The sequence below is a fragment of the Esox lucius genome, chromosome 23, assembly GCF_011004845.1.
Source record: "Esox lucius isolate fEsoLuc1 chromosome 23, fEsoLuc1.pri, whole genome shotgun sequence".
In the NCBI taxonomy this organism is placed as follows: domain Eukaryota; kingdom Metazoa; phylum Chordata; class Actinopteri; order Esociformes; family Esocidae; genus Esox; species Esox lucius.
Window position 1 is genome coordinate 5729581 of NC_047591.1, and position 12158 is coordinate 5741738.

Sequence of the window (12158 nt, forward strand, 5' to 3'; positions counted from 1 at the left end):
GAAAGACCGCTGGCCCTCTTCCACACTAGTAATAACAGCAGAAATATGCAGAGAAATGAGATCTCGTATAGCGTAGCCTAACCTAGCCTCCCGGATAGGAGAAAATTGAGGCACGAGAAGGGTTGTCTCCTCTCTCTACTCACAGGAATGTGTGGTCTTGAGGAGCTGAGCTGAACTTCACCACTACCGATTCCTATTACATCCACTTATACAGCCGTTACACTGGGCTAGCTGCAGGCTCAGTCTGGAGGAGAGAGATCCAGCTATATTTACACCAGAGTCTAACCCACTGTATAAAAACTCATATTTAATACTCATACCAACCTAGACATCTCATAGAAAGCAACACATTTGTAGAAATCCAGAGAGATGAAATAAGACAATAAGACATTTTTATAACATTAGAATTACCCAGTTCAGATTTACTCACTGATATTGTACGAAGAGATTTGTTTAGGGTGATGGTAGTGGTGGTGGGGACTGGGGAGTCGACTGGACTAGGGTCTCAGTCACATAGATCACACCCAGGGTTGTCTTGGTTTTCCAGAAATCCTTGTTGGGTGATTCTGGATTTGCTGCTCAATGCTTCCTGACTCTGGGAATCCTGCAACCAGGATTTTATAAGTACCATGGAAACTATTTAAAGTTCCCAGAGTTGTGCAACTGTAATCACATGACTGGGCAAAGTTACAAGCACATAATAATGTGATTATTTTGGATAGTCAGATTAAAGAGCAGCTGAGCTCACTGATTTAACCTTCTCGCTCATTAAGGTAATGCAGCAGCCATGACTGAATTCAAACAGGAGTTGGTTTGAGGTGTGCGTTTCTTGGGTGTCTGGAATGTATCATTCAATCAGAACAGTGGCAGTAGTGTATAGTAAATAGGTAAGTTGGCTTTGCTGTGGATTCTTTGAACTTGATTAGTTATCCTTCCTGATGTACTTGTCATCGCAGGACAACCAATTCAGTTACATACATGTGTGGGCAAAAACTATGCTGTTAACCAAAGTTGATAGCAGTTAGCAAGCTAGCATAACATGTATAGCGATAGCGTATCTAACAAACTGATATTTATTTTTGTTAGATATTGCACGATAGCAAGAACCTTTTATTTGACAATTGTTGAAATAAGTAGCTTCCAGTTTAGTTACATCATGTCATGTCAAAACCGTGGAATCAACACCAGTCTTTTTTATGTCTGAAATTATTGATATTTTTACAATTGCTAATGTTAGCTCACAGTCTGCTATGGTATCCTGCTAGTTCAAATATTTGGCCCAGAGTGGTATAGTGGTCACTGACAGCAGAACATCGTGGAAGAGTGGTGCGTGATTGATAAATGTGCCCTTTTTTGTTTCTGGTCACATGGTTCTAACTCTGATTACCATTAATCAGTCTATACTGCCATTAAAGTTATAGTAAATGTTTTACTCCACACTGGAGTCTCAGTTCAGGCCCAATGCACCTCCCCATTCAGGTGTGCTCAGGCCTGCTGAGTAATGCTTGGATGCAAAGATCGACATACCTTGTTCTCTATCTTTTCCTAGACTTTCATCCAAAACAAAAACAACACCAGCAGCAATGGCAGCTAAAAGCATCAATTCCCACTATAGCAAACACCATTATAACCAGTCATTCTGACAGTAATTTGTTTAAAAATTTTATGTGTTTGGTGACTAAAGCCAGCAAAAAAGTTTCCCCAAAGGTTCTTTAGTTGGCCAAATGCTGGATCTTTCCACCTTTCCTGTCCTCTCAGAGTAATAGCCCTCAGTAAGGTCACTGAGGCAGAGCTAGAAACGTAATCTCTCTCTCTCTCTCTCTCTCTCTCTCTCTCTCTCTCTCTATCTTTTTCCTATCTCATCCTAGGAATGCAACCAGACCCTCATTTTGAAAGATCTCTTGTCACGTAATACCCTTGAAAATCCCTGTTCACTGCTTCAGAAATCACATTCCACGGCCTGATTTACAGGCTAAATAAGCAAATTGCTGACGATTTATACACTCACCTAAAGGATTATTAGGAACACCATACTAATACTGTGTTTGACCCCCTTTCGCCTTCAGAACTGCCTTAATTCTACGTGGCATTGATTCAACAAGGTGCTGAAAGCATTCTTTAGAAATGTTGGCACATACGGATAGCATCTTGCAGTTGATGGAGATTTGTGGGATGCACATCCAGGGCACGAATCTCCCGTTCCACCACATCCCAAAGATGCTCTATTGGGTTGAGATCTGGTGACTGTGGGGGCCATTTCAGTACAGTGAACTCATTGTCATGTTCAAGAAACCAATTTGAAATGATTCGAGCTTTGTGACATGGTGCATTATCCTGCTGGAAGTAGTCATCAGAGGATGGGTACATGTTGGTCATAAAGGGATGGACTTGGTCAGAAACAAAGCTCAGGTAGGCCATGGCATTTAAACGATGCCCAATTGGCACTAAGGGGCTTAAAGTGTGCCAAGAAAACATCCCCCATACCATTACACCACCACCACCAGCCTGCACAGTGGTAACAAGGCATGATGGATCCATGTTCTCATTCTGTTTACGCCAAATTCTGACTCTACCATCTGAATGTCTCAACAGAAATCGAGACTCATCAGACCAGGCAACATTCTTCCAGTCTTCAACTGTCCAATTTTGGTGAGCTCGTGCCAATTGTAGACTCTTTTTCCTATTTGTAGTGGAGATGAGTGGTACCTGGTGGGGTCTTCTGCTGTTGTAGCCCATCCGCCTCAAGGTTGTGCGTGTTGTGGCTTCACAAATGCTTTGCTGCATACCTCGGTTGTAACAAGTGGTTATTTCAGTCAAAGTTTCTCTTCTATGAGCTTGAATCAGTCGGCCCATTGTCCTCTGACCTCTAGCATTAACAGGGCATTTTCGCCCACAGGACTGTCGCATACTGGATGTTTTTCCCTTTTCACACCATTCTTTGTAAACCCTAGAAATGGTTGTGCGTGAAAATCCCAGTAACTGAGCAGATTGTGAAATACTCAGACGGGCCCGTCTGGTACCAACAACCATGCCACGCTCAAAATTGCTTGAATCACCTTTCTTTCCCATTCTGACATTCAGTTTGGAGTTCAGGAGATTGTCTTGACCAGGACCACACCCCTAAATGCATTGAAGCAACTGCCATGTTGCTAGAAATTGAACAGGTGTTCCTAATAATCCTTTAGGTGAGTGTATACTCTGAAAAAAAGTTAAAGGAAAACATTTTTAATGTTGAGGCAGTGGTCGTGGTTATAATGTGGGGCAACATGGCCCCCTGGCTATATGCACTCAGCTACAAAGGCAGTGTACAAATGTGTCAGCCTGTCATGTTCTGAGAAGGCCTCAATGGTTTCTTCTGGTGTGTGAGCGCTTGTGTCATAGCTTTGCCACACCTCGTGCCGCTTGTATGCTTCCATGTAAGGTATGACAGGAAGACATTTCTCTCAGTGTGATACAGAGAAACCACATAAATCACTCCAATGTTTAAATTTTTTCTCCATGTTTTTTCTCTTCTCAAAATTGTAGCCCTCTTTTTTTCTCTGGCAATCAAACGGTCTCTGGATCTAAGCAAAACTCAATAAAGCTTTTAGGAGAAACTTGACAGAAAGGTTTTCGTTGGACAATACTTTGGTTTTGCTTTAAAGGACACATCGGGAACTTCTCTGGGCTTTTTTTATGTTCAGAACATGTGTTCCAGGATGGCCTGACAGATAGATTGTCCATCCTCCACTGCTCTGGGTCATAATAATTATGTGGAGACAATTGGCAAGCTCAGCCCAGATCCCCCAAGACCGTTAAAGAGGATGTGTTTTAAATGCCCCGTTCTTTTCAAATCAAAACGGGATTACAGCATCAGTACTGCTCTGCAAGCCTGGTGGCTCCACGGCTGTCCTGTTTGCCTATGGTATGACTCACTACATAGCATTAGTGATAGGGACTAAGCAGGTGAAATACAATTTTCAAAGACGCAGATGATAGAGGGGCCGTAACATAGTATATTACAAATATTTGAATAAAATAAAACATTGTGAAACTGTAAATGAAACACAATTAAACACAAATATGTTTTGAATAATTGCATACCCCAATAGCATGTTCACAATATTTTTTTTTTACCTAGTCATAATGTAGCAAGGGGGTGTTGGTTAACAACAAAATTAGTTGTTTTCATAACCAGTTGTTTTCCAAAAGTTGTTTTCATAACCAAGGTATACGGCCTCATACCATTTATAATATAATGTCTCTTCTTTAGTCCTAATGATTTTCTTTTGTCCACAGACCACCTGATGGGACCACTCCTGTATATTGTAGCCAACCATTGTATCATTGTCAAGCTATGTATGCACTCTGCAGGACAAGGCTTAGAACATGCCTGTTTATTTTCTTTTACCTTTTTGCTATGTTATCATGCTCCATCTTGCTCATGCTCCACACATTTGGGCAGCTAAATAGGGGCCCCTGGTGATAGATTGTTTTTGTACATGATTTGCTCCCGTCCCAAGTGCCCCTGAACTGCCGACAGAGACTGAGCAGTACCAGTAACAGACCCAGACCTTTGATTGTACTGGCATCAGTAGTGCTTTGCTTTGAGTAAAACACATCATGTAGGTTTCAACAATGTGGCATTGCTACACAATGATATTCTCCCAGGTCAGTTAGCCTCAGATTAATGTTGTGTTGAGGAGCAGTTCCTTGCCCCATTTGGGGTCATTTTTAATAAAAAGACTGTAGGTGTTAGGATGGCGTGCAGTTGATGACAGAGGATGTGTCCAGTGTACAACCTTACAGTTCTCCCTCTGTAGGGCACCATAAAGGGAGTAGGGAGCCATTTTGGGAATTAATGGGAATGAAGAGGAAGCCTTTCTCTTGAAATAAAGTGGGGTTGGAGATTCATTAGTCAAAGTCCCCGTTTGTGAGTGTGTTTTCACTGAGTTTCCTGTCTGCTAAATAGGATCCACTCAGTAACTGTCAGTCAAGACCCACATCCCCCCGGCCAAACAGTAGACTGGCTTCCTAGTAACGTGGTGAAGAAAAGAAGATAGAGACAGTGTGTCCTAATGGAATTTCACAACGCCACGGCTGTTGCTGTACCGTGCCAATAATGGCGGTGCATATTTAGTCATGACATATTATTTCAAAGATTATATAAGGGGGCACAATGATGAAAGTTAAAACTACTTCATCTTGAGAAAACACTAAGAAAAAAGCCAAGCCAACGTATTTATCGCTTTGTTCTGTGACCGAGTCTTTTTCCAGTGGTTTGGGATTCCTTTGATTTACAATGGTAGCAGACATTTGTCACAGACAAAATAGCCTGGAGCAGATAAACAAATGGTTTTCTAACTGCAGCGCAGGGCCACGAGCCCTCAGATTGAGACTCTGTTTAGCCCAGAGGAATGTACAGAGTACTAGAGGGCCTTTTTTTATGAAGAGAAAGGTTTGGTATTTACAACTCTCTGCTGGCTTAAACTGAGTCAGCCTTGAGCACAGGTTCACACACGCTTGTACATAAGGGATCTAGTGTGACAAAAAAGAATAGTTGCACCCAGTGTGGACCTTCTAGTGCAAGCCAGGCTAATTATAGTCTGGGTCTTTCTTGACAAGGTCCCAGCCGTGCCAATGGAGAGACAGCATCATCAGGCATGTTGCTTAGTGATAGAGCCTGCCTTAAACAAAACTGGGTTCAAATTGTATTTCCAATCAGGAAGTATTTTTCAAATACTTCATCAGTGCTTTATTGATTCACACAACTGGTGCAATGTACCTCAACAGTGACTCCGGTAGCACCCCCCACCCAACCTGGGTTCTCAGAATGGCTCGATGCTATACATATATTTGAAAGTGTCTCTATATTGTTTGTATCCAGATCTGGCCCTTCCAACCCCCCTTTTCTGTGGTCAGTATGTTGGGAGTGTGAGAGCTGCCTGTATCTCTCTGCCCAGCGTGTAAGCTAGAACCCTTTTTTCTCCCAGTTACTTACGGGAAAGCGAGCTTTTTTTCTTTCCATATTTGGTCATATGGAGCACAGCCAGTGAGCAGTAGCCTTTTGATGACGTTCTAAAAAACATCCCTATTTTGTGTGGGATTCGTTCTCCTTGGACCGTGCTGACCTGATACTCTCTGATAGTCCATCTGCTCTTCAGGAGCTGCGCTATAAAGGCACAGCACAAGCCTTTAAAAACTCAATGTATGTACAAAAAATGTATACTGCTCTGCAGTTGCTCATCATTTTGAAACAAGCCTTACTGGGGAGTCTGGGAAGGGAAGAAAGCTAGGGGAGATGGGGAACATTACCATGTGTGGATTGAACCAGAAAAGTAAAAATAGGTGATTCCAATGATTAATGTTGTATATCACCAACACAATTTTATCTCACTGGCTGGCAATGGGAAATGTAATGAAATATTCTTTCACGGGGCTACATTTGTAATTTGTTAGGAGAATGATGGCATGTACTAAAAAGGGTCATTCAGTTCATGGGAGTTAAACATGACATCAAACACTAAGTTTAGCGTCTGTGATGTCAAAGCATATCCATTATAAACCGTATCTGGTAAAGCACAGCGTGGACAGTAAATTTCAGGAAGACTTGGATCATTTTGACCTGTGATGATTACGCTGTGTTTCGCTGAGGGATTCTCAGCTGTGAATAGTTGCAGGTTACCCTGGGCTATAGCTAGCAGTCAGTAAGAATATGAATCATTGTGTAAGGAGACGTGTCAGGGAATGTGAACCATTGTCTGGGAATGCATGCAGGAGTCTCCTTTTCCATCCCCAAGTGGAAACTCAAAGGCATTGGACCTTTTTTCTCTTAGCCCCAATATTAATATTTCCGTCACTGCTCCCGATCTGACAGCCAAAGTCAGCACAATAGAAATGTGTGGTGATTTCGGGATTGTGCGTGATTGCCAGACTAAGTCACTAATGATGGCGTGGCTTAAGAATTCACCGGTGCATGGCAGGCAGATTCTTACCAAGCTCCTCATGCCTTTCAGTCAAGCCTTACACTTTAAATCCATGCCGTTTCTGGTCTTCTGTCAGCTCTCAAACTCTTCTATGAATTGTGTCTGGCTGCTCAAATTCATTGAATTCCTCCATATTCAAGCTAACCAAAACTTTTCTGAGAATGAATTTGTGGGATCGGCTTGAGTCTTAACCTCCACAGCAGATGGTATTGAGATATAGCTGAGCAAAGCTGAGACGCTTTTGGCCACCTCACATCCTGCTAAAAACACTTTCTTTCCCCATATCTAGAAAGAAAGTGTCCTGGCTAAAAGCCTCTACTCCGATGACACCACAAGATCTGTCCTCAGGCCGGCTCGTCTGGCTGACATCCCTTTGGCGTCAGTACGTAGTGAAGGAAGTATACTTAGTCACAGTCAGATTGCGCACACGCACACATTCTCCTCTTCCTCACATTCGCCGACTGTTGACAACAAGCATGTAGTCAGCTGCTGGTCTGATCATGCCTTTGTTGCCCAACAGCAGAGATTCTGCATTATGACAGATGAGACTGAGAGGAGGGAGAAAGTGTGTTTGTTTGTAACCGTATTCATGTACTTGTGAGGACCAAAGGTCCTGAAAGTGTTCTTGTGTGAGAAAGTAAGAAATGAAGGGAGAGGAGAGAGGCAAAGAGCTCGCCTGCACGGGGCAGTGGAGAAACTCTCTATTAGATATCGTGGACTCCGCCGTGCCAAAAATGCCAGTGAATTCATGTTTTCACATCCTGGCGTGTTTCACATCCTGGGCTGGACCAGAGGCAGACCCGAGGCCGTAAATGTGTTAATGTAGCTGATGAGAGAGGCCAGCGGACAGATTGTGAGAGGAGTGTGATGGAGGGAGAACAAACTTCTCCAAACACATCATTCCAGGTGGCGATGGACAGGACACGAGCGTTGGCCAGACCCACGCAGTCACAAAACGACATACTCAGAACGAGACAGACACCCACACACTCACAGGTTCCCAGATGGTCTTAGAGATGGAACATTTCTCTGCCTCCTGCTTACAGTGTTGGGAATGATGGGTCACTAAGTAACACGTTGCAGTATTCATATTACTTTTTACGTTTAACAAGTTATATAAACAAGTTCCAAGTTTTGTAGTAATATTACAGTTAGTGATCAAAGGTTTTTATAGTTACTTCATTATGTTCTTGCCTGCTTGAATTTTGTTTATACATAAACTTCTCTTCTCGTTAATCTATAGTCCCTAGACGATTGTGCAATGCGTACAGCGCACTTGGGAGGAAGTGTCTGGGAATGAGATGACTCAGCTGAATATCAACAAACATATACAGCGCTACACCAAACATGTCCATATTAAATTAAGATACATATCGGATATTTTCATCACAATTTATACCAAAACCGTTGACTGATTGGGCGCAAAATCTACAGCACTAAAAATAGTGGGAAAACTTACCGAGAGGTTAGTTGGGCATGTTTTTGGTTGAAATAAGTTCATTGAGTAAATACTGACAGTAGAACATAACTTAATAATAATGCCAAAAAATTATGGAATAGTGTTTTGGCTTAGATGATAATGAAAAATACCAACATAGTAACCAATGCATTTTCTTTAAATAATAATATTGATGTTATTTTGTTTAGCCTGCCCTTCAACAATTCTAAAGAATAAGTTGTAGCCTTGGTCAATTCACTTCTCAGATATTCTGATTTGTGTGTTTCTTATTCATGCGTTAAATCAACCGATCAATTTGCTATGCATGCAAAGCCAGCTGGGTATATGTAGCCAAATAATAAATGAGTATTCAATCATTCAATTCATTTATGATGCCAGCAATTATATATTTATTTAAAAAAAAACATTTGTCTGCTTCTGGTTTAGCCCACTGAGTGTGAGGTTTTGGGTAACATGACTTTTCCCAGGGAATAATAAGTAAATGAATTACTTTTGGAGTCAATAGTAAGTAATATGTAAAGCATTACCTTTCTTGAGTAATGACCCGAATACTTTCTATATGGCCTTCCACATTGGAATACATTCCCACACAGGCAATACAGGAATTCCAGCTGGCGGGCACCCAACTCAACCTGCCTTGAGCACCTGCAGACCATTAGTCAGGTCAATCCCACTGAAGTCTGTCAGTTCATCAGTCTGTCAGTCTTTCTATTGACCACCATATTACCTACAGCTCTGCGGGGTTTCTCTTGCCTGACAACCAAAATCTCTCAAGTTATTTTCAAAAGACTTATCTTACAGTCAGTTTAAGACTGCCACCGTGGAAAGGAGCTAACGTACGTGGGCATGGTTTAGTATTTGGCCGGGGCAAAGCAACTGTTTCCCTCCTCTATGTATGTGTAGCCAGACAGCAGCCTGTGTGACTGTCAGATGGTCCTAATAGCTCCAGTATAAACACTGGAGCTATTAGGACAGGGCTATCCTGGCCTGTTTTCTGACTGTGGCTATTAATCTGTGCAGAGCTCAGTCTAGCATTACTGTACAGGCTAGGAGGTGGTCTGATGTGCCATATTATTTTTGTAGGAACTAAAAAACAATCCCATTTTAAAATCTAGTTTTCCTAACCCCTAAATCTAACTTCAAGGTTAGCCCCTAAATCTAACCCTAACTCGCAACCCCTAGCCCCAATTTTGACTCTAATTGTGTTTTACTATCCCTTACAAGTACAGTTACACAAACATACTCACCCAGAACCACACTGGCACACACCTGGACTCAGGCCTGCGTCCTAAATCACACGTTGCCTAGACGGACGGAGAGTTGCACAGCTGGACTGGGCTGCCCTGACCTAGCGGGTTTCACTGTAAAAAAAACTGTTTGATTGCTGGGTTTTATTGGAGCGCACTATGAGAAAAGAGCATTAACATATTTTTTTGCCTTTTTTACCGAACAGATCTGAAAATCCCCAACACCGCCCCTCGACGTGCAACAGGCTAAACCTTGAGTGATTGACAGGTTGACTGACTGGCGCTCGGATACTCTCTCTTTCCTGTCAGGTAAGAACGCGCCTCCCATTTCTTCCACCTCTCTCTCCCCCCGCGCTTGTCAGCCAGTCAGTGTTTCAGACCTGGACCGCCAGAGGATTCAGTGGAACTGGGATACTCTCTCTGCTGATGGCATCTGATACTTCCGTGACGTTATCTCGAATGCCCTGGAAGGATAGATAATATCAGTCTGCTAATGGCGAGGAGGCTAATGATTGTGAGAATGCTAATGATAATGTGTGCGTAAGAGGAAGGCAAAATTACGATGTTGGCGGTCGAAAAGGGTGAGGGCAGAAACAATGGCATCAATCCTGTTGAAAAGTCGTATTCCACCGGGCCGTACTGCCTCTCCAGGCGGCGTCTGACCGACAACACGTGAGAGCATCTTCACGGCACCACTTGAGAGCCCTAGACTGGGCCAAGAGCACATTGCTCACATAACTTTAGAAGTTCCTAATGAGTAGGCCCGGTGAGAGACGAGGTGAAGGATGCCTCCCTCTCCAGCCACACGAAGCTTAGGCCTTGTGCCAGCCAAGTGCTGACACGGCAGATACCTGGGATACCTACATAACTCCCTCTTCGCACACCTGGGTTGCAATGGCAACATGCGCAGCGTTTGCGCTAAGCTGCGCCCGCAGGTAGAGCTAGGAAACCATTAGGGTGGGAGAATGCTGGCCCGCAATCCCCTCCTTTTCTTCTCTGAAAGGGAAAATAACAGAACAGTCCTGGCGAAAGTAGAAGCTGTCGCTTGAGTTTCATAGCATGTCCATGTTTGCTATCATGTCCCCGCTAGAGTAATCTGTGCCCTACTTAAAAAGGCCTGTTGGTGCTGTTTCTGGATCTGTTGACACTGACAGATGCTTATTAGATTGAGATGTTTGTGCCGGCTATGTTTTCTTTCTTTCACTTTTCTTCTGTCTGTTTTCTTCTGTCTCTTTTTCTTCTATCGGTCTCTTCGTCATGTCATGTTCTTTATTTCAGTCTGCTTCTTTTTCTCTGGAGTTAATTTTAGTCCCACGCACAAGTGGTCCAGAATGGCTGCAGTCCAAAAGTCGGTGGGTGGCAGTCCAAATATTGTGTCATTTAATCCCATTTGGACTCAGGTGGATAACATTGACTAAAAGCTGCTATTGTATTCCATCAGAACACCCGCTTCCTCTCAACCTCCTCCTGTTCCTCCCATAAAGAAGTGAGTTATCTGCAGACGGCGCTGCCAATGTTAATGTTACATTTGACGACTTTTTGTCAACAACCTAAGTGCTTCTTCCCCTTGAGCGATCTTCTGGAGTTGTTTTAAAATGGCATGTGAATGAGTAATTTAGAGCTTCTTTCCAGTCCCTGTGCTAACATTGGAGGTTAAATAGCCGCATTCCTCAAATAGTTTCAGAGTCAAAGTTTTGAGACGGATGTGTTCACCGTAACGTGGAGAGGACAAAGTCGGTTGGTTGTGTTTATGGGAAATGACTCTGGTGGAGGATGTGCCGTCGGTGTTGTGTTCATAATGCTGTATCGACATTGTAGTGCATCCAGGGATGAAATGGTGGCGCGCATTGTCTCCTCACACCATTCACCCCCTGAATAGAGGACACATTGTTTGCTGTTGGGTGTTGTTAATGAAAACCTCTCCTAAAATGATATGGGGAAATAAAGCCTGTGTAATCTGACTTGTTGCCTGGCTAGCATCAACATAGCTTTTAATCTAATGTTCCTTAAGTGCTGGGTAGTGCCAGCCAGAGAGTCGCGGCAGACCAGTAATTTGACTGGTAAATGTGTCATTATAGATATTGTAGCTTAGCTGGCAGACAGAGAGGGAGAGCGAGGAAAAGGTCCTAAGTTAACTGTGGGCATACTGGGAGAGACAGAGAGAGACAGAGTGGGGGAGAGACTAGTTCACAATGGATGCTGAAAGAGAGAGATAAGGGATAAAGAAAGAAAGAGACTCATTTTCAAGCAGGATCAGGTCAAGATTTCATAGTTAGTAAGTGAGAAAGAGGCCTTAGTTAATGAGCAACTGCACCCTGACTGGACTGTGCCGCCTAGCTTGGGAGTGTGGTTTAATGTCTCTTGTTGTGGTGAATTCAAGCTTAGCTACTGACAGGAGTCTGGAGGCTGGGGACTTCTCCCACCCTATCTCTAGTTATATACTGTACAGCCATACGGTTGTAGCTGTCCAGGCCCCGATGTAGCTAC

General features: G+C 43.2%; 1 protein-coding gene across 2 annotated transcripts in view; it reads left to right on the forward strand.

The window, feature by feature from the left end:
• Positions 1 to 12158, forward strand: part of cald1a (caldesmon 1a) — a 65806-nt gene that overhangs the window by 23035 nt on the left and 30613 nt on the right. For both annotated transcript variants that reach the window (XM_010902206.3, XM_010902205.3), the window contains exon 2: positions 9878 to 9980. The gene's annotated coding sequence lies outside the window, so the exon portion shown is untranslated. The remainder of the gene's footprint in view (positions 1 to 9877; positions 9981 to 12158) is intronic.